The sequence below is a fragment of the Schistocerca americana genome, chromosome 1 (genome assembly GCF_021461395.2).
Source record: "Schistocerca americana isolate TAMUIC-IGC-003095 chromosome 1, iqSchAmer2.1, whole genome shotgun sequence".
Taxonomy (NCBI): Eukaryota; Metazoa; Arthropoda; class Insecta; order Orthoptera; family Acrididae; genus Schistocerca; species Schistocerca americana.
In genome coordinates this window covers 951,563,610-951,588,023 of record NC_060119.1, presented here as the reverse complement: position 1 = coordinate 951,588,023, position 24,414 = coordinate 951,563,610, and positions in this window count along the sequence as shown.

The window sequence follows — 24,414 nt, the reverse complement described above, 5'->3', positions numbered from 1 at the left end:
AATATTTTTCCAGATACAGCACTCAATTCTGCACCGGTGTCAATCCACACGTTTAGTTGTAGGTCATGCATGTTAACAGACACTACTATCTGTCTACACTTGTCCTCGACTGTTTCTTTATTTTCCCAGAGTAAATCCTCGTCTATATCCAGGTTATTCCAGAAAAAAACCATCCGGCTTTGATCCTAAATCCGGCTTATCTGGCGGCCTTTTCAGCCTCTGTTCACAAACAGTTTTAATTTCAACAAGTTTGTCCTGAGGCTTAGTCTGTAGCTTCGCCTCCAATACCGAAACCTTTTCCTGTAACTCGTCAACTAGTGAGTGTTGCTTTGCTATCATTTCACTAATTGTCACCTTCGTTGATTCCTCTTTGGCCAGATTGATCTCATCTGCCAATCTACCTGGAGGAACGTGCCCAGGAGTATCTGCAATTACTTCCTCTGGATCTGCGCAACCCACACTACTACCGTCCGACCGTATAACGTCAGCTCCAACCTCATACACGCTGTAATCTACGTGCTTTTCTACCAATCGTGCCCGGCTATCACTAAAATTCTCGTAATATTTCTCCTTAATACTTTCGCAATGTTTAAACTGGAGGTTTGCGTCGGATGGGTCGCCTACTTCTACCACTACAACTCTCGGTAAGGTCTGCCGGTTACGGCCAGAACTTTCCGTTACTACTTCAACATCCAACTCCTGTGGGACGAAACACGACGAATCTTGTTCGTGCTCCCCATTAACATCAACTATTTCTGGTAAAGTCTGCCGGTTAGGGCCAGAACTTCCTATCACTTCACAAACACTATCTTCCTGCGGGACGAGACGCGGCAAATCCTGCACGCGCTCCGCATAAACACTTCTCCCATACAGGCCCCTATAATCTCTTAGTTCGTCGTATAAGCGACCGAACTGCCTTAACCAGACCTCATCCCTCTCTGCATCCCCTCGCTCGATGACGGACGTGTTATCCGACATCTGATCTTCTCTCAATAATTGCGAATCATTCCTAGACTCAATCTCCAGTTCCACTGTGGGTGTTACAGCTGCCACTTTATAATCGATTTCCGGAACACTACTTAAATTGTTCTCACCGACAGTGAATGTTATTGGGCCGCCAAAATTTCTCCACGCCCGGTCGGCCCCTCACCGGCGCGGCTAATGGTGTCCCTGTCTCGTCCCAGCAGATACGCTCCCCGGATGCTGCTGAGGCGGCTGATCACACCCTCTGGCGTTATTACTATTCTGCGAAGCCCGTATCACGCTAGTATGATACTGGTTTCCGTCATTCCTGTTATTATTTGCATTTTACCGATTGTCATTATGGTCCGAACCACTATTGTTATTGCTGCCAAGATTGCGGTATGCATTATTCCCATAGTTATCGTTGTTGTGGTTGTTGTGGTACCCGTTGTTGTTACCACGGCCTCTACCACTGTCGCGATTATTGCGCCAATAGTCCACGTCCTCAACTCTTTCCAGGATATCATTGATTGTCCAGTAATTGCTTCCGACGTAGCGTTTTGTATTATCTGGAAGCTTCTTGTAGAGTTCCCAGACTATTTCGGATTCCGTGCGGCGACCACGCAAATATTCCAACTTGCGGATCGAGCCCTCACAAAACTCCTTCATCGAGCCGCGCGAATTCTCATCGAAAGGCCTCGATACGACAGATTCGCGCCAGACACTTTGCTGTTTTTACTCTGACCAGTATTCAGCCAGAAAGAAATTCTTAAACTCGTCAAAAGTCAGGTTCGTAATGTTGAGGTTTAAGCCCCAACGCTTGGCATCACCAGCCAACACATCAATAACCGCATTAATTTTTCTCTCATTAGTCCATGATCTGGGTAAAACTCTTTCACAATTTTTAATGAAATCCGTCGAGTGTATACCGCCTTTTTTCAAGGGGTCGAACCGCTCCTCTCTCGTCAACAATTCCGAACTATGTGCACAGATTGGCACATAGCTCTGTTTTTCGTCAAGTTTCTTTTCTAATTCCGACACTCTTGCAATTACTTGGCAAGTGGTTGTCGCAAGCGTTTCTACTTCCCTTTTGTTTTCTTCGCAGGTATTAGCCTGCTTCGTCACTTTGGTATCTACTTCGGATACTAAAGCCTTTAAAGTTTCCACCTTCTTTTGATCCTGTTTTTTCACTAATTTAATTTGTTCCGTCAACTTATTCTCGATGATCGGAGCAACTGCTTCTCCTACACTTTTCTCGATTCTGCTAATTTCGGAATTAAAACGAGTATTTATGATCGCAATTTCCGCCAGAACGCTACGATTTCCTGTTTAAGATTACCGATTTCGGTATTAATTACAACAATATCTTCTTTCATTTTATCAACCTTTGTGTTAACAACTCCAACATTGTTGTTAACAACATTAATAGCTTTGTTCTGATTGTCTAGCTTCCGTTCAATTTTTTCAGCCTGAGCTTCTTGCATGGCAGCCTGAGCTTTAATTTCTGCTGATTGACTCTTGATTTCATTAATCAAAACCTTCAATAAATCAGTTAAATTCCCGGAAACTACAAGTTTTACTCCCGTAGCGGCTTCCTCTTTAATTGTCCCCCCGTATTCGTCATCAAGGGGTTCAGATTTATTTTTCACTTCCGATTTCTAAAGTTTGGAATTCCATTTCTGCTCTTTGTTGCGTTTCGGCGGTCGCGTCTTTCATGCAAGCCGCCTGCCCCTGAACAATGGGTACCGCCGTGCGCGTTTCCCACTGTTCGAACGATTGTTCCGTATCCAAGTCTACCAAATTTTGGTACTTGTTGCCTACACTCATTTTAATAATTTTCAATATAAATAACAAATCTCAAATCTAATTAGGATTCCTCCCACTACTTAATCTCACTGACGTAACTATCTGTTCGTAACAAATACTTTGTTATGACATTTGCACCATACAAAATTCGTGTCCAGAACAACCTCAAATCTGAAGATTGTCCTGTCACCAGGTCGCCACGTGTAACCTCAGCCTCACTTATCGACCTTAATGACAGTGAAAAATTAAACCGCGTGTACCTAATGGAAATTTGGGAAAAGCAATCGTCACCGAAGTTAATTTGTCGGTAAAGAGGGAGGAAAGGGTTACATCTAATGAAAGGAAAAATCCAAATGAAACTGGTGGAAATTAATTTTGAAAAGGGGTAAAGTTAATAAAGAAAGTAAATGTGCAGCCGTCACGTTAACAATTAACTAGCGGTAATTAGATATTTGAAATTTGGAAGAAATTACGGTCGCCAGTCCTAAAGACAATTACTATAGTAATTGAAAAAGAAAGGTTATTACACATATAATTAGCACTAGAAGCGTGGCAACTGAAGGCTGACACGTGTAGTGTGAAAACTGAAAGTTTGTCAGAAGTAATAAATTTCGCTACACTTTGACTTAATTTAGCAAAAGAATTAATAAAACCGGGAAATTGGAAGTTAATTTAGTGACTTAAGCTAATAGTGAGCTTTCATTCCGAAGCACATCGAAATTTAGTAAAATACGGTTAGTCTTGGACTACCTCAACAATCATTTCAAAAGCTACTTGAATCTACACAATTTAGAAATAAGAGATTTAACTTTGAACTTGAATTAAATGATTCTGAACAATTAACAATAGTAAAATTTAGTACGTACCAAGCTGAGCTGCAGTCACAGGTAAGCTAAAATACGGTAACAAAACTCGCACTCTTAATTTGTGCTTGTGTAATCTAAATATTGTAGCCAGCTATGAATACCTTAACTGAACTTTGAAATGAAAGCAGTGAAATCGAATGATGCTGGCGTTTGAATTTCAATGACACTCGGGTTCATTCCGGAAAAGGAAGGGACCCTGCTTGGTAATGCAATTGGGACAATGAGCAACAAAGGTTCATGCTAAGTTGCTGTAATTTTGCGAGGCAAATGGAACAATTTTAAAAGCTGAGGTCTGCCATACAGTTCTAAGACTTTACGTGCTTCCAGTCTTCCTTGTTGGTTGATTGCAGGTTTGAGGCCGTCGATCGAGGAGGTGGCGACAGTCATCCATTGTCGGCCGTCGCTGTTGCGGAAGCTGGATGTTGGCGCGCCTTCTTCTCGACACGGTCACCAGGCGAAACGGGCTCTTGATGTGCCAGCTAATGCTTCCCGTCCGCGACACAGTGTCAGAAACTATCATAGCAAGTCGAGCGCAATTACATGCTGCCAAACCCCGAAAGCGCGGCAACTCGCGGGAGCGTCACACAACACACCTGCTCCCCTGCACTACTCCAGCGGCAGAGTTAACACTACCAAAGATATCAAACACTTTGGTTCTCCACACGACCTATCGATGTAATGGTTCGATAGCATAGTTTCCCTAGGCCAGACCCAGCGTAAAAATACAAATAATCTTTACACAACAAACCAATTATACATCGACATAAATGCATATATATACAAATAGTAAAACAATTACAATATACAAAGACGCAGAAACGTCATATACTCAGGTGACAAAATAAGGAAAAAAATTATAGTACAATAGATGGAAATACGAGGATATGCATTTCCGGCGTTACAACCTACAGGGTTTCATTGAGTCCGGACGTGCACTTGGTGTCAGTGTCTGGAGATGTGTGTTTGTGAAGTGCCTAATAGTACGACGATATTATACATTGTGGAGTAGACATTAAGGACTAACAGAGAAGTCGTCTCTGAAATTATGAGCCACGCATCGGAGGATTTTCCGTCAAAAAACAATTGGAGGATTTTAACTATAATTCTGTACAAACAATGGTTTCTATAGGAGTCATGGTGAATATTTATTAATCAACGTGTTCATAAATGTGAAGACCTCGTCCAATTTTATCTACCATCACAGTTTTCGACGACACAGCATCTTTCAAGGCAAGAACTTGATCGTACCTATATTGTTTAGAACTGGGCAAGTAAATCACAGCGTGTGTTAGATACTGCCGCGCGGGATTACCCCAGCGGTCTAGGCGTTGCAGTCATGGACTGTGCGGCTGGTCCCGGCGGAGGTTCGAGTCCTGCCTCGGGCATGGGTGTGTGTATTTGTCCTTAGCATAATTTAGGTTAAGTAGTGTGTAAGCTTAGGGACTGATGACCTTAGCAGTTAAGTCCCATACGATTTCACACGCATTTGAACATTTTTGTTAGATATAGTTGAATCATTAGGAATATATTGTTTTACAGTTTTAGTGATTTCTTACCTACATGTACCAGAGGATATTTCTTTATCCTCTATACAGATTTCATGTTTTATATTGCATATGCAATTTCAAATACTGTCTTCGGTTATTAAGCATTCATGAGCTCAAGGAGCAATACTTATACAAATACTAATTGTTGTGCTCGCATTTTACTTATAAATGGGACATCCGCTCGAATTTCACTTACATTCATTATAGCTATTTTCACTAACAAGTCATTCTTAAATTTTTTTCAAGCGTAGTGACCGCATCGTTATGCAAACCTTGCGGATTGCATTTGCTTGTTTTCGGGTAAACTGAGTAGGCAAAACATTTGGCTTCCGGTTTCAAAGTAAACTTCAGAAGTGTTAAATAAACTTTTGGTTCCGAGCTGACGACCGTTTTTATTAGATTAACATTTATTTCAGGGGGATTGTCATACATTAAATTAATACTAGATCTCTGCTAGTCTTCTAATGTCACTACTGTCGTTTGGTGGACGGAACCAAGCTATGTAAGTGTAACTAAAGTCATCAGTGCTGTGTAATATTTCTGTGGGTGTATTATAGTCATATTGTGCTTTGAAAATAAATAATTGGTTGCCATAAAACAATGAATTTTGTTTTAGTAATATACCCAAAGTTAATGAAGATTTCGATTGATAACTTGCTTGTACCACTTAAAATAAAAGTGGTAAAATGAAGTGAAACGGAGCCGATACATGTGTAAGAAGCGGCAAATTTGAACTGTGCACCACGTTTGCTAAAAGTTGGTTAGACGTGGAAGTTACTCGTATCCTACGTCAGATGAGTAAAATATACTTCGCCACAATGTCATTACCTAATAGTGAAACAAACACCATTACGAAAACTTTAGTATCGATTATACGCAATTTCTTGCACAAAAATGTAGCAGGCCGAGGACATGTGAGATTAGAGGGATCGTTTACGAGTACAGCATATAGTCATTATGAATATAAAGTAACGGGACTGATGTTCTTGTCTATACCACAACTTTCGAAAAATTGATGAATCCTTTAATATTGCGATTACAAGTAGAGAAGGTGATTATCCTTGAGGATGGTATGGTAATTTTTGAATCATTGTTAGAGGAATACAATATCTGACTCATGAAAGTCAAGGAACTTCGTCTCAAAGTAGGAATATATCAAGCCGAATTTCTTCAAAAAGAGGACACTTATCTTGGAAATGTGTCATTAGTAGAATGACTAAAACCAGGTTAGAATAAGGTAGAAGCCGCCACAGGATATGTGACACCAAATACGACGAAGCGACTTAAAGTATACTTAGTCTAATTAGGATACTACAGAAGGTTTACCGAAGTATTCAGTAAAACAGCCCGATTCCTAAACGCACTGGCCGGCCGTGGTGGCCGAGCTGTTCTAGGCGCTTCAGTGCAGAACCGCGCGACTGCTACGGTCGCATGCTCGAACCCTGCCTCGGGCATGGATGTATGTGATGTTCTTCGGTTCGTAAGGTTTAAATAGTTCTAAATTCTAGGGGACTGGTGACCTCCAATATGAAGTCCCATAGTGCTGAGAGCCATTTAAACCATTTTGAACCTAAATGCATAATTAAAGATAGATGTTAAGCATTATCAAAGCAAAATGTTGCTACATGGACAACGAAGGAGCGTAACATATTTTAGCACTTAACGGAATATCTGTTGTGTCCACCAATCTTACTGTAGCCGAATTTCGAGCCAAGATACTACTGTTACAGTACCAAGCCGTGAAGAGCAGCGAAAGGAACTTCATTAGAATATTCATCCACGACACGGAGACAGTTTACAGCACTGTCGAACGATGACTACTACTTTGGTCGTACGTTTACGAAATGTACCGATCATAAGACGCCAACAGGCATCGGAAATATTCTTCAGCATTAATGAAGTGTATACCGAAGCTAAAATATTACGCACATGAAATTCAGTTTAAACATGAGAAAAGCAGTCTGGTCGCAGATGCCCTATGGAGAAATAGTGGTCAATACGATAACCGCAGCACTGATTGCCACCACGCCGCTAATCGAGATAGCTGGGGACGTGGAAGACGAGAGAGCATCAGTCACGAGACAAATGTAGTGCCTCGACTAAGAGGAAAGCGTTAGGTGGTTCTCAAACAAGCAAAAAGGCTTGAAAAACATCATGCGCCCATCGAAGTTCATCAACGGATGGGGAGAAACCTTGAAGGGTTAGAAAATGTCTCACCTAGACAGTGTACAGAAAGATAAACAGGAATACATATGGATGTACTGAAGTTGTGTGTTTTTTCGGAATTGACGTGAAATTAGGGGAGAGGATATCATTCCCTTACAATTACTAAAAGAAACGAATGTGGATAAAAGGTCTAAATATGTTATCACACCGTGAAGCGTAAACCTACGAAATGACATCCTTTCACTCCCACCTCACTCGCACTGGAACGCACAATCTCTCAATCTCACTTGTCGTAAGACAAGGGAAATAGGGTTAAAAGCTCTAAGCCTGAGATTAAAACATAAAGAAAACGGCGGAGCTAAAATAACAGCACAGTGAAATGCAACTGACTGGCAACTTCAAAAAACATAGGTGACCCAGTCAGCCTCTTAACACATTAACAACAACTCCCAAATATTTTAGGGAACAAGTTCGGCATATCACAAAACTTTACAAATCTAACGACATTCGTATGATTGCCATTTAAAATAGAGACCAGATCTGCCAGCATATTCACATCAGCCGTCTTGTTTGAAAATAAAACACACACTAGTAAAATATGGCACACTCTAATGTGTATGACTCAAACACTACACACTGGAGGGGTCTTCTTTCCAAAGCAAGAAGCCATTCTTCATCAAATCATTCCATGTAGGCTTTCACGGCCGGCGTCTTTATCAGTAAACTCTTCCGGGCTAAGTTGCCGTGGTCGATCTGTAGAACTTCTTCTCCCTATTTTTTTTTTTTTTTTTGACGTTTCGTTCTCAACTACGGAGAACATCTTCCGAGGTGAGTCGACGACTGGCTGCTAGGAGCTGGGGCCGCCGCTTATATAGAGATCGTAGGGGGCGCCACCACACGTCACATGGCGTCGATGTGCAGCTATCTCTGGCTATCGTCTGTTCTCTCGATTGCAGGCAATCGATTGTCACGTGATTGATGCAACGTCGACCGCCATATCTTATCCAATTTTAATCCTTCTTCTTTACGATTAAAATTGTATTGATGTTTGTGGATTTCAATTGCCTCTCTATACATACGTGTATAATAGTGCGACGTCCTCGCTAGCACGCTTGTTTCACCAAATTTTATGTCGTGATCTCCATCCTTAAAAACCTGTTCCGCTACTGCCGATTTGTCGATATGTCCCAAGCGACAGTTTCTTTTGTGCTCCGTCAACCGTGTATTGATGCTTCTTTTGGTAGTTCCTATGTAAACCCTGCCGCAACTACAGGGAATCCACAACACTAGTGGATAGGGCCAATAATATTTGTGAACCAGGCTACTTACAAGAAGAATTAAATCATTTACGAATGGCCTTTGCGAAAAATGGTTATACAAAAAACGAGATTAATCGAGCACTTCATCCAAATAGAAAAATGCCTAAAAATAGGAGACAGCAACAACCATCAGCTGGAAAAGTATTTCTTCCGTTCATCCATAATATCACGGATCGCATTGGAAAAGTACTAGCCAAGTTTCAGGTAGAGACCATTTTTAGACCTACTAAGAAAATTAGTGAATGCCTAAGATCAACAAAAGATGCTCGTCACCCCCTAGCCACCCCAGGGGTATATAAAATTCCCTGTAGTTGCGGCAGGGTTTACATAGGAACTACCAAAAGAAGCATCAATACACGGTTGACGGAGCACAAAAGAAACTGTCGCTTGGGACATATCGACAAATCGGCAGTAGCGGAACATGTTTTTAAGGATGGAGATCACGACATAAAATTTGGTGAAACAAGCGTGCTAGCGAGGACGTCGCACTATTATACACGTATGTATAGAGAGGCAATTGAAATCCACAAACATCAATACAATTTTAATCGTAAAGAAGAAGGATTAAAATTGGATAAGATATGGCGGTCGACGTTGCATCAATCACGTGACAATCGATTGCCTGCAATCGAGAGAACAGACGATAGCCAGAGATAGCTGCACATCGACGCCATGTGACGTGTGGTGGCGCCCCCTACGATCTCTATATAAGCGGCGGCCCCAGCTCCTAGCAGCCAGTCGTCGACTCACCTCGGAAGATGTTCTCCGTAGTTGAGAACGAAACGTCAAAAAAAAAAAAAAAAAAAAAAAAAAAAAAAGGGAGAAGAAGTTCTACAGATCGACCACGGCAACTTAGCCCGGAAGAGTTTACTGATAAACATTCTTCATCAAGTTCATCCGAAGACAAGTTAGCAAGACTTCATTCCGCATGTGCGGCTGGAAGGAGGTACGTCACGGCTGCGTTGTTGACTTTACTAGACACAGGTTATTTTCTGTTATTTCCAGCCACTCTTCTTCCCATGGACACATGGTTCTCTAACTCAACAGCGAGATGATAGCATGCAGGGGATGGTACCGTGACCTAATTGACGATCACGACGTGCCTCCTTGGCTAACCTTTTGTTACATGCGATACCTAATTGCCCTGGCACCCAGCGGAAAAATATGCGTTTTTAAGTGGAGGAGTGCTTCCTGAATATCTTGGTCTATTTGTTCGACTTTATACAGGCGTTGCAGAGGCTGAAGGCTACTGAGATAGTCGGAGCAGACGAGGAGTTTAGCAGGCACGGCGCATTTCATATGCTCCAGCGCCTTCACGATCGCGGATAATTCAGCGCCAAAGACAGTGAAGTATGGGGGCGAACGAATCTTCAGGATTCGATCTGGGAAAGCAACAGAGTAGCCAACGGAATTCTCCTCTGTAGACCCACCCGTGAATACCGCCACATTGTTGTGGCGTTCAATTAAAATTTCGGAACATATCGTATTAAAAACAGAAGCAGGAATGCAGTTTCTCCCGTACTGTGCTGTACCGAAAGTCCCTCTGAGCCTCTGCAGTAACGAGGGTCACAGTCGGTTAAAACCATGGATTTGAGCCAGTACATTCTCCACTCCAAGAGACTCCAGCGCACCTGTCTGACAGATCCCAAACAGCCTCTTTGCCCGTGGACGATTGGTAAAGAGGTGTTCTATAGCAGTATTGGAAACGGTAAATTACACTGGGAAAGTGGGAGTTGTGATGAACTTCCACGCTTGACATACCAAGTTCCCGCCGCATGGCAAGTGGCACTTCATCAGAGAGTGGGTAAGGGGCTGGTACTATAAGTACTTCATGGTGGAGGACCACACTGACCCAAAAACTATGCACCCATAGTGCAGTCACGATCGCACAAAGATCGTATAAATCTCAGGGGTCGCGTCCTGTATGCTCCCCAAGATAGTGTCAAAGACTCTTCAAGATGGTCATTGCCTTCTGGGCCCTTGCCCTCAGGTCCTTGAGGTGTGGTAACCACGACAACTTGATGTCAAAAATAAGACCTAGAAACCTCATAGCGTCTTCAGCATGAGAACAGTGTCACACATACAAGAACTCTAGTAAATAAGAAAGTCAATGAAGATGATTAAAATGAAATCACACACACACACACACACACACACACACACACACACACACACACACACACACAAACGTCCACACACACACCTCTCTGCAGAAACTGTAAAATCATCCTCCAAAACTTTCAGCGTAAGTTGAAGCTGTGGACTCTCTGCTGGGTGTTGGAAGGAGAATTGAAAACCACAAAACCGCCCACAATTAAGGAGCACTGGACAGGACTCCGCACTATGGACGTTATACTGTTGATGGTAATGGCAAAGAGGGTGACACTTAAAACACTACCCTAAGGAACATCGTTCCCTTGCTCAAAACACCAGATATGGAGGTGGCCACAAAATCCCCTCTGGTGTAAGTAAGAATACTTTCCCTCCAAGTAGTCGTACGCCTTACTGATGTCAAAATATACTCCTAGACCAGGCTTTTACGTAGTAAGGCCAACTGGATTTTCATCCCTAACAGGAAGACACTGTCGACCTCTCCTGAATCAATGCTGAAAGCAACTAAGGAGCTGTCTGGTCTGTTATATTCAAACGATGCTTGGCCTAGAGGTCTAGGGCCTTTCCTACATATCTCCTCAAGGCGACGCTCTGATGACTGCTACGACATGTTCAGATCTTTGCTGATGTGAGGAGAGGTAACGAAATTGGCAGTCGCCATGAGTTGTGAAATAGGCCTGTCAGTCACGTTGAATTAAAACATCGTAAGAGGATTTCCTTCGACACCGTCTGCAAGAGTTACAGCACGCTGTACTGGATTTGGCCATGACTGTGCGCAATATCAGGACTGGTACACAGCGTCGAATCCAGCCCCCACATGGAGACTGAGCAGTTGTAGGACTCTGAATTGGTGAAGTGGAAGTCAATCTTAACCCTCTCTGTAATGGCACGGTAACGACGAAACACGGGATCCTGCTTGGCAGTGGCGGTGGTCTGTGTAAAATGCTCTGCCATTGTCTGTGTAACGACTCTATGTGTCGTTTGGACACATCCCTATTTCAACCAAGCCGCTATCAGGAACCGACTGCCTTTCCTGGACGTCTTCTAGATGGCTTCGCATACCGTCGTAGAACAACTGGAATGCTTGATAGAATTTAGGAGTGCTCTACATGGTGTTTTCTTACTCTCGTTGGATATACATCAATCGTTGGCCCTCGCCAATGGAAAGGTTGCAAGATTTTCCGCCTTTGTGCTGCCCTTAAACCATCAGAGAGCCTCACGTCTCACCTAGATTACTTAACGTCACTTATCAATACAGCAAGGGAAACGTTGTCTCCTAAGATGACCACAGAAGGTCGGGATGAGTCGTCAGTGGATGGTGGATCACTCGTTTGATATGGCCCACCCACACCTGTCACGATGTTTGAACACAGCCAGCTGACTGAACACTGTCCGGTTGGCTCTGCTGATTATTCATTATGGCAGGGTTCTTCCAGCAGGAGAATCCGAAGTGGTCACGAGAGTTGAGACCATCAGTGACGTACCACTGAACGGAGTCCACCAGGTTTGGTGAGCAGAAAGAGATGCCTTAGGATAACCCACTAGCGGCACAGGAGTGAGTGTTAGCGTCCGTGTTGAGGATGCACAGCTGATGAGACGTCATGAGTCTCCGAGGTCAAGTAGACATCGAGCCCCACGATACTTGATGGACATGAAGTCCCTAAATAGAACAAACGGACGGGGGATTTGTTCTATAAGATCTGGGAGGGGCTCAGAACTATCGAAAATTGTGGAGGTAAATACACCGATCAAACAGGAATCTTCTGGCAGTTGATGACAGCTACCTACGGATTATGGCTCGGAGGAACCCTGACAGCAATGCCACCATGTTGAATAATGCTTTTCATGCAGCCACAGGACGTCGTGTTATGACTCAGACTCTGCACAATATGCTGCATGATGCGCAAATTCACTCCCGACGTCCATGGTGAAGTCCGTCCTTGCAACCACGACACCATGCAGCGCGGTACAGATGGGCCCAACAACATACCGAATGGACCGCTCAGGATTGGCATCACTTTCTCTTCACCGATGAGTGTCGCATTTGCCTTCAACCGGACAAACGTCGGAGACGTGTTTGGAGGCAACCTGGTATGTCTGAACGCCTTAGACACACTATCTAGTGAGTGCATCAAGGTGAAGGTTCCCTGCTGTTTTGGGTGGCACAACGTCGGACCGACGTACGCCGCTGGTGGTCATGGAAAGCGCTGAATCGGCTCTACGAAACGTGAATGCCATCCTCCGACCGATAGTGCAACTATATCGGCAGCATATTAGCGAGGCATTTGTCTTCATGAACAACAATTCGCACCCCGGTCGTGCACATCTTATGAATGCCTTCCTTCAGGATAACGACATCGCTCGACTAGAGTGGCCAACATGTTCTCCAAACATGAACCCTATCGAACATGCCAGACATAGATTGAAAATAGCTGTACATTTCTTCTGGCTGAAACCTGCTTCAGTAGCTTCGCCAGTTTTTTCACTTCTGTTGGCAGATTGTTAACTCTGAGATGAATTCTCTCTGGCTCTGAGTTTCGTATTGTTTTCGTTGCAGATCCACATCCTGCGGTGGTGATTCTTCTTTTACTTCTGTAAGCAGCGCAATATATTCCCCAGGGTGCGTGCTGTCGCATTCTACGCACAACTGCCCAGTATGTGTCACCAAATCCTTCTCGCCTATATCATATGTCACTCCTACATCCGTCTTTGACCTTGCTTGTATGTTATGCAACACAGAACTGAGTTTTAGCCAAAAACTTCTTTCCTGCTTTTCTAGGTGCTTGATGCTCTGCTACGGCCTTTGTTGCATGCCGTGATCTATGGTACATACTGCTCACTTCTTTCGAGAAATTCCTCGCTCTTTCGGCGCCCCTCTTCCTCCCCGATGGTGATTTATGTTTCTGACATAGGCAGCACTTGACAGTGTCATTAGAGTCTTCATTGTTTGATAGTGTTATGAGACGCCTACCCACAATCCATTCTTAAAATGTGTCTCGTTAGGATGGTTTGATTCCTGAGACATTCGTCTCTGTTCCCTGTGCATTTTTACCCCTAGATTTACATTATATTATTGCCGCTAGCTTGATTTTATTCCAGTTTTTTTCTGATTTGGCCTCCTTCTCGACAATGTCCACAAATTGCTACTTGTTTATCCCAATGTCTTGCCTAATGACCAGGGTCTTGGCATTGAACGCATCGCCTCACTACCAGATAGTCTCTCTCAGAAAACCGAACGAAACCAGATATATACCAATTGTCGCTTCATGGGAGTTGTTCTAACCACAGGCCTCACTTTAATAACTTAATGGACCACTTTTATTACCCATGGTCTTGTCCTGAACCGTACTGTAAAGCCGTTTTCATCTCTTTTCTTAGAAAGTTAATCTACAAGTCACGGTCACCAACAGCAAGTGCATCCTCAACGGAGAAACCGTCTGAGCGCTAAGACAATTAATATCGGACCATCAGACCATATTATGCAGTTAAACGTAGAAGGCATGAGTCGCAGTAAATGTGAGCACCTAGGTAGAACGGCTAAGGAACACCAAGTTAATGTAATTGCACTGCAAGAAACACATTTAGCTGAGGAAACAGATATCTTAACCAGAGCCAAAATTCGAGGATATACAGTGGTGTAAACAGTTCTCTGAGAAGCGTATGGGTCAATTATATACAACCGTAATGGCGTCAACAACTATGAAGTGGTAAAGAAGTTTAACACCTGCAATACTGAAACGATAACATTAGAACTTCCCAAGCTCGAGTTGGTGTCAGTACACAAACCACCAAACACAACGTTGCCAAATCTTCCACTGCAAGTTGAAGATAAACCAACAATCTTCCTTGGGAACTTCAATAGACGCCACGCCAACTGGGGATACAGTACTAGAGACCAGAATGGTGAAGCTTTACAGCAGTGGATCGAAGAACAAAATCTATGCCTCAGCTATGACGCTAAAGACCAAAACACCTTCCACTCAGCACGCTGGTAGACAGATACTAATCCAGACCTATGTATTGTGACCACCAACAATGAGGGAATTCCTATAGTCCACACGAGAAAAGTACTGCCCGGTTTTCCCAACACTCAACATCGTCCAACCTTAGTAAATGTGGGCAGAGAATTCCCACTGATGGAATCAGTGAAGAAGACAAGATGGAACTTTAGAAAATCAAATTGGACAACATATAAAAGAGAAATTGATACCAACATACGGTTTATTCCAGCAAAGAGAGATAATTATACAAGATTTGCTGGCCTTATAGCAGCGACGGCGATGAGAAACATGCCAAGGGGATATAGAAAGCAGTATATACCATGCTGGAACTCTGAAACTGAATAACTGTGCAGAGAATACCGGGAAACAAGTAACCCACAACTATGAAGCCAATTGCTAGAGTCGCTCAATGAGCAAAGGAAGAAAAGATGGTAAGAAACCACTGCCAATATGAACTTCACGCAGTCTACCCGGAAAAGTTGGTCATTGTTAAGACGTCTGGGTGCAGTTAGTCTTACGCCATCCCCGAAACCACCAATATCACCAAACCAGATTGCCCCACATATAAAAGAGAGAGCTGAAAATGTAATGGAACATCCGTTAAGGAGTAACTCAAAGACGTAAAGAGCACCCTACAAGAAAACAGACAGTTTTCAAAACCTTTTACTATCAGGGCGGTAAACAAAGGTATAAAAACCCTCAACCTACGGAAAGCAGCTGGAGCTGATAATATATTTCCTGAATTTATAAAAATAAGTCTGGGACCAATAGCAAGAACTTGGCATAAAGACTACTTCAATGACATACTAAAAACTGAAGGTATCCCGAAGAAATTTAGAAAGTCCTTTACTCTGGCCATCATTAAACTAGGGAGATCTGGTGAAAACCCTGCAAACTACCGCCCAATAACATTATTGAGCATTTGCTATAAGTTGCTGGAGAGACTGATCTACAATAGTATATACTCAACGATAGACAAACACCTGCCTCACGAACAAGCCGAATTCAGAACTAATCGAAGTTGCTGCGAACAAGTATTAGCCCTCACATCATACATAGAATCGGGATTCCAAAAATGGTTGAAAACGTCAGCAGTCTTTGTAGACCTCAGTGCAGCTTATGATACGGTATGGATAGATGGTCTTATCCTGAAATTTGCCAACATGACACCATGCTTGAAATTGACAAACCTGTTGGAAAAAATGCTGAAAGTCCGATATTTTAAAGTAAACCTGGAGTCACAAAGTAGCAAGTCAAAAAGAATAAAAAACTGACTCCCCAAGGATCTGTATTGGCTCCACTGCTTTTTAATGTTTACATCAGTGACAAGATAGACACTGAGTCAAGTACGTTTCGCTACGATGATTAGATGGCTGTAGTTACTCAAAGCAAATGGCTAGAAGACGGTGAAAGAACTCTAACTGCTGACCTAGAAGTACTAAACCAGTACTACGAAAAATGGAGACTGTGCCCAAACCCAAATAAATCAGAGATCTGCGCCTTGCATTTAAATAACAGACTAGCAGACAGAGAATTAAATATTACTTTCCGCGGAAAACGAATTAAACATAACAAATTTCCCAAATATTTAGGCATAACTCTTGACTGGTCACTTACCTTCAAGAAACACCTGGAACTAACAAGCCAGAAATTGTAAACCCGAAATAATATCATCCAGAGAATAGCACTTACCACATGGGGAGCGGATGCAAATACACTACGTGTTGCAGCAATATCACACGTCTATTCCGTGGCAGAGTACTGTGCGCCTGTATGTAGTAGGAGTGCCCATGTAAAGAAGATTGACGCCCAGATCAATGAAGCCATGAGCACAATAACAGGGGCACTTAAGTCAACACTTCTAGAATGGCTTTATGTCCTCTCAGACATCACTCCGCCTGAAATCCGTAGACAGCAGATAACAATTCAGGAATGGCAAAAAATAAATCATGCAGAAAAGGCCAGAGTACTACCGATACACCAAATACTAGATGACCGCTGTCGATGTCGCCTTAAATCAAGAGCGCTAATATGGGAAGATAGAACGCTTGCCCAAGGAAATACCTATGACTGCCACAAATCCTGGAAAACTAAGTGGAACAATAGTGACATTAACCGACACAATATAGAGGACCCTAGCCAACAACTCCCAGGAATGCAGCTTCCTCGTACAATCTGGTGCCAACTTAACCGTGTGAGAACTGGACACGCGAGAAATAAATCCATGGTGTACAAATGGGGCGCCAATGATAACCCAATGTGTGACTGCGAAACTGATCAACAAACCTTACAACATCTAGTGCAAGATTGCCCACTGCGAAGATTCTGTGGTGACTGGAGAGATTTCGTGGAGGCCGGCCCTGCTGCCATTAAATGGCTGTCACATTTGGACATAACTTTTTGAAGAACTGTAGCTGTGATTATATTTCAACTTTGCTCAGATTTAATAGCGACCGGTGTTTGTTCTGTTTGTATTATTATGTATGTGTGTATATATATATTTGTATTTATATGTTATGTTATGTGAATTTACGATGTCAATACAGCACTTGCACTGGTAAAGCCATGCGATAAATAAAATAAATAATCAAGTTCTGCATATGTATTGCTTCTTTTAGTGACTCTGTATCTGTCTCCATTGTGGGATGTCGTACATTATCATTACAGATCTATTCTTTAGGCTCTTCACAAATCGGCGCCTCTTCCTCCTTTTTGTTTTTCATTATATTTTCTGGGTCATTTTGTGTAGCAGTTTCCGCGACGATCAAATTATTAGTTTGCTTGATTGTCCATACATAAATTTTCTCTTTGGTGAGGTTTATTAAGGTTGTTAGTTTTTGTTGCACTACTTTTGCCTCCTCATTTGTTCTTGACTTTATGAACAATGTATTTTGTTCCATTGTTTGCGCTGCGGTGATTTTAGCTGCACAAGCTGTTTTGGTTACATTTTTACCAGGTAGCGTCTCCAGCACCGTACTTCCAAACATTTTCTCCGTTTTTTGTGAATTTTCTCTATAGTTTTCCTTTCCTTTTTGTAATTGTTCCACCCGCCAAATAATAACGCCTTCTCTATCACCCATTGTGATACTGCTATTAAACTTGCCTGTGAAATTTCCTGGCAGATTAAAACTGTGTTCCGGCTCGAGATTCGAACTCAGGACCTTAGTCTTTCGCGGGAAAGTGCTCTACCAACTGAGCTACCCTAGCACGACTCACGCCCCGTCCTCACAGCTTTACTTCCGCCAGCACCTCGTCTCCAACCTTCCAAACTTTGCAGAAGCTCTCCTGCGAACCATGCAGGACTAGCACTCCTGAAAGAAAGGATATTGTGGGGACATGGCTTAGCCACAGCCTGGGGGATGTTACCAGAATGAATGTAAATGAGAAGGACAAATTTTACTTTCCATGACCTCTTCTGGTTTTTGAGAGAAATTCGGCGAAATATTGGGAGCGTATGACTACATACAAAATACCTATTGCTTGTGAGAATTATAGCTTCAATGGAAACACATTTCCTGTTAAATTTCACGACGTATCTAAATTTGAAAGGCACAATCTGGGTCATTCAGTTCACGTTTACAGCGTGGAGGAAGACGAAACCGAGTCTGGAGAAGAAATGCACAATATTTAGAACAATCAGATGTAAATCATAAATTCGTCAGAACTCCCCGCTTTTCAAAAGTAACCGGTCATCACTCCACACACGTAATCTTTTGTTATTCTCCAAACAGGGGAAACAACATTATGTATGGATCAAAATCATGTCTTACTTACTTTCCTCGCAGTTGACTAAATTCGGTCATAAACAACAATTTTGACAGAGATGTCTCAAACCGTTTACTTCGAGCGAATGTTTACTGAAGTGTCTAATTTATTGCTCTAGTAATTTTGAAAGGTATGTCTCGACCCCTTTACTTCGAGAGAATGTCTAGCAAAGTGCTTGATTTATTCCTCTAGCCAGGAACTAGTACAAATGGGAATGGCTACTGAGGCAAGCATGTTAATAAAGTTTATGAACACCCGCCCAGAGAAGCATTCGCTGTTTGTGGTATTAACAGATTTCGATTGCCTCCTAACTGTCATGTCGTACTGTGAAGGTGATCGAAGTACATTAACAGAATGACACATGCTACATGTGGCACAGTGGCAGTGTGTTACTACAGAAATTGAAATCAATGTAGGTTTAAAATTGTGAGGAAACAAAGAGAAAGAGAAAGAGAGAGAGACATCAAATTTGACAAACTTTTGTGGAGTATAATACAGAGAGCCATTTATTGATTTCAAATTTTAGGTCCTTGTATATTTTGATATTGGAAATACTGTAAGTAATACCTGTATGTAATCACTGATGTTGTTACTGAAGGTAATGCGGTACGCTAATGAGGCAGAACTTTAGGTACTTACGTATTTTTGGGAAATATTACAGATGCGTGTGAGTGAAACTATGACATTTACGTCGGAAGTAGTGTTAGAGGGAATACCTTTTAACACAGACAAAAATACAGATGTGTGTATCTGTGGTGTGTGTGTGTGTGTGTGTGTGTGTGTGTGTGTGTGTGTGTGTGAGTGTGCGTTCGCTTACCGAAATTATGGTAAATGATGAAACAAGTTTGAAGACAGAGCAAAATTTAATCAGTAAAGTTTCGAAGATATTTTGGTATGGTAAGATAATTTAATTTTGAACAAGGCAGGTTTTGTCAAAAATATACTGCGCTGACACGGTCTCTGAAGTTTTACCCCATATTGTAGTCATGGATTTTTAAGCGCTATCATCAACTGAGAATTCATAAAAATTGCTGCCAGCCTCATCTTGCGTTTGTCAGCACTGCGGTTGTCAACTCCATTTATAATTTTGTGTCAACACCATCCTGATTTTCTGTCATCTACAATTTTTCTTTTCTAAATTACACGCCATCTTCAATTTTGATGAAATGAAATGTCGTGTGTCTAAGGCCTTGCGATGTCATGGTGAAGCTGTCATAGATAAGCTGGCGTGGCTTGTGGCATCCAAAGTCTAAACAAAGTGTGTCAGTCGTATAACAGCTATATTACTTCAGTTCAGCTTAAATATAGGGAGTATATGAGCAACGAGAATTGAAGTACAATGTGAACAACTAGCATAGAGTGTTTACGTAATCCATGCGTAAAGTACACATTTTGATTGTAAAGTGACTGCAGCTGTACTCTGCTTCATTTCAGTTTAACTATCTTAATCATTTCATTATGTCACTGGAATTGAAATTGTAACAGTAACAATGCTTCGTTAAAAGTGGAAATCTATTCAGTATCGCGTGCCCGTTATTGAAGTTATTTTCGAATGTCCACTGTACAAAACGACTAGTTCTTCTTCGCCGTTCTCAGACAATTCAACAGAATCTACGACGTAACTTCCCTGCACAGTAGAGTACCTTGTCTGCGACCTAAAAAGAGAGCGTCACGTCATATTTTAGTTCTGCCTTGAAATCACGCATTCTTAGCCGTATTTTATCGCACGGCAAATCCTGGGAACTCCTGTTAACTGCCAAGACTGATAGATATCATGTTCGTGGCTGTGGGTCGAGTCAGCCGCTATGAGGAAGGTCGTCAATCACACGGCTCGTGGCGGCAAAACTCAATGGGACGTCCTGTGTGCGCGCAGCCAACGAGCAGAGGTGAAGCGATTCACGCAGCTTTTCATAGCACCAGTAGCTTAGTGGCTTTGTACAAAAAAAGTGGAAGTGCTTGGCTTCTTTTCTATTGCGTCATTTAAGGGACACCCCATATCGCGATTAGCATCCATGTTCCTGCTTTCTGTTAACTAGTGATGAACTGCAGTGTTGTCTGTTCTCTGTTGAGTAGTAACTACATTTTCATTTCCATGAGCCTGTTCCTTACTTTAATGAGGTAGCGTGGTAAACCTATTGTTTGTGCCAATGATGAACGTTTCAGATATTGATCCCTTTCTGTGGCTCCTATTCCTTGCTATGGCTCATTCATAGAGTACAGCAGTTTACATATCCTACGTTAAGATATGTAAAATGAATAAATTAGACTGTACAGACAGGGAATTCCCCTGTATATTCATTGCTTTATTTGACAAATATGCCTACGTTCAGTCAGAGTGAAGGCAGCTTCTGTTCCTTGGCTTACTACGGAACTACGTGAGGTATTTAATAAACGAAACTCTGCAGGTGTAAAATCCAACACCTCAACTTTTAACAGCATATACCAAACTACAAACGAAGGGAAGCAAACCATGTGAAACGCCAAAATCAGGCATGTCTGTCCTGCTCTGTGCATCGAGTTTAATTCTACAAAGCTGTGGGGGAAAAAAACTGCGCAGCTTCCACATAGGAAAGCCTGGATATAATGAAGTATTTCAATCTGCAGCAGCCTTGACAGAAGAACTAAATTTTTTTCTCAACTGTTGTCGGATCTCAAGTTATGATAAATTATTAGCCACAAGATAAAATATATGAGACACCTGCGTCTTTCTTAAATCGTATATTTACACGAACAATGTGGAAAGCGTAATATATTCTGAGACACTAGGGAACTGCATGTGATGGAATGAACGTATTTATGATTGAGATCATTGCCAGTTCGTACAGACATCGTCAGCCTCACTCTCATTAGTGATATATACCCTCCTGAATACAAACAATTCTAATTCAACCAGTGCAGAAGTCTGTAATACCAAAATCACTAAGCGACTATAGGCAGAGAAGCATACTGCACAAACTATGTATCGCCTTGGAGTAAAATTTTCATGAAGAGCTGATAATCCACCCTTTATTATTACTAAAATGAACTTTAATCAGTAGGGAACACCACAGCACAGCAACCGTGTTAATGAAAGTGAGGGATGTTGTCAAACATTCCATGGGTAGATAAGTAACCCTCTTTTAACGTATATTAATTTCCATGGGCCTATTGATACTGTTGGTATCGATATATTACTTACGAAAATTAAACAGTTGAATTTATAAAACAGTGTTTACTTTTGCTCTCTTGAGAACAGATGTCACTGATAAGGCCGGGAGTAATCATGCGAACATCTGCTCTTGGATTGGGTTCTCAGGCTTGAGTTTTGGTCCCAATGTTTTTCCGCTGTTTTAGCGAACATAATGTGTGCTACGTTCTTGTAACTATCAGTAACACCATGATGACATACAACCGTTTCCGTAAGAAGTGTAGATGACAAAGTTTGTTCGGTATCAGGACGTTTAAACAATCTGTGCCTTCAAATTAAGACTAAGCTGTTACGCATCGACCTCATATCATACCAAAAGTCGTCCAGAGTATATTTTACTATATATGAAACTATATTAATGAAGTGTGTTCGTAGGTTTCCACAATCAATGTCATTATGAATATAATGGTTTTGGGTATTAAACCGTGGTGTTATAAAACACTAAAGCAAATACACTCCTGGAAATGGAAAAAAGAACACATTGACACCGGTGTGTCAGACCCACCATACTTGCTCCGGACACTGCGAGAGGGCTGTACAGGCAATGATCACACGCACGGCACAGCGGACACACCAGGAACCGCGGTGTTGGCCGTCGAATGGCGCTAGCTGCGCAGCATTTGTGCACCGCCGCCGTCAGTGTCAGCCAGTTTGCCGTGGCATACGGAGCTCCATCGCAGTCTTTAACACTGGTAGCATGCCGCGACAGCGTGGACGTGAACCGTATGTGCAGTTGACGGACTTTGAGCGAGGGCATATAGTGGGCATGCGGGAGGCCGGGTGGACGTACCGCCGAATTGCTCAACACGTGGGGCGTGAGGTCTCCACAGTACATCGATGTTGTCGCCAGTGGTCGGCGGAAGGTGCACGTGCCCGTCGACCTGGGACCGGACTGCAGCGACGCACGGATGCACGCCAAGACCGTAGGATCCTACGCAGTGCCGTAGGGGACCGCACTGCCACTTCCCAGCAAATTAGGGACACTGTTGCTCCTGGGGTATCGGCGAGGACCATTCGCAACCGTCTCCATGAAGCTGGGCTACGGTCCCGCACACCGTTAGGCCGTCTTCCGCTCACGCCCCAACATCGTGCAGCCCGCCTCCAGTGGTGTCGCGACAGGCGTGAATGGAGGGACGAATGGAGACGTGTCGTCTTCAGCGATGAGAGTCGCTTCTGCCTTGGTGCCAATGATGGTCGTATGCGTGTTTGGCGCCGTGCAGGTGAGCGCCACAATCAGGACTGCATACGACCGAGGCACACAGGGCCAACACCCGGCATCATGGTGTGGGGAGCGATCTCCTACACTGGCCGTACACCACTGGCGATCGTCGAGGGGACACTGAATAGTGCACGGTACATCCAAACCGTCATCGAACCCATCGTTCTACCATTCCTAGACCGGCAAGGGAACTTGCTGTTCCAACAAGACAATGCACGTCCGCATGTATCCCGTGCCACCCAACGTGCTCTAGAAGGTGTAAGTCAACTACCCTGGCCAGCAAGATCTCTGGATCTGTCCCCCATTGAGCATGTTTGGGACTGGATGAAGCGTCGTCTCACGCGGTCTGCACGTCCAGCACGAACGCTGGTCCAACTGAGGCGCCAGGTGGAAATGGCATAGCAAGCCGTTCCACAGGACTACATCCAGCATCTCTACGATCGTCTCCATGGGAGAATAGCAGCCTGCATTGCTGCGAAAGGTGTATATACACTGTACTAGTGCCGACATTGTGCATGCTCTGTTGCCTGTGTCTATGTGCCTGTGGTTCTGTCAGTGTGATCATGTGATGTATCTGACCCCAGGAATGTGTCAATAAAGTTTCCCCTTCCTGGGACAATGAATTCACGGTGTTCTTATTTCAATTTCCAGGAGTGTACCTTGCCAGTGTTCCTCCGACGTCCTGTGGTCCTTTCCAGTTGACCTCCCTGACAAGGATCACAGCACATTGGTAGAAATGTCAACAGTTTAATCGTTTTAGTGTTTCACATGACATGGACTAAAATACTAGATTACTTTATTCAAAATATGTAGATGAATATTGATATTTGTTGAATAGAAATTGGAATATTATACAAACAATGGTTATAAAAATATAAATGACTTTTATCCGCCCAAGAAACTGTATTTTCCTAAATTCTACTTTGAAACATTCATTCAGGTAAGACACGGAATCACAGTTGGTATTCCATTGACGCCTTATTAGTAGAACGTGACGACCTTACTGGAACACGCAGTTGACAGGAGGCAGGGAGATGGGACAGAACGTGAAGTGTTGTCGAATCCCAGAGATGTAAATTAAAAATCTGCTTAATTTGGCGTCAAGACATGTATAAAGCGGTGTGGCTATAGATTACTCATTCATTTGTCGAGGATGTTAGACTTCCCGGATATACAATGCCGCAAAATGTATGAGTTACTGCTTCAGTTGGAACAATGGCTCTGGAAGGCTTCATGGCAAGCTATATTAATTTACATTCTCAGAGACGTGAAAAATATGTGAAAAACTGGTTGTCACCAAAAAATACGACGGTACGCTAATTACAAGTAAAGAACTTTGACTTGCTTTTTCAATTAACCGTGTACATTTCGCTGCATGATTGAACAATGGTTTATTTAAAGGATATAGTTTTGTATATTCCAAGTAGTACTAAAAATAATTTTCCTTAAAGACATTTCATGAT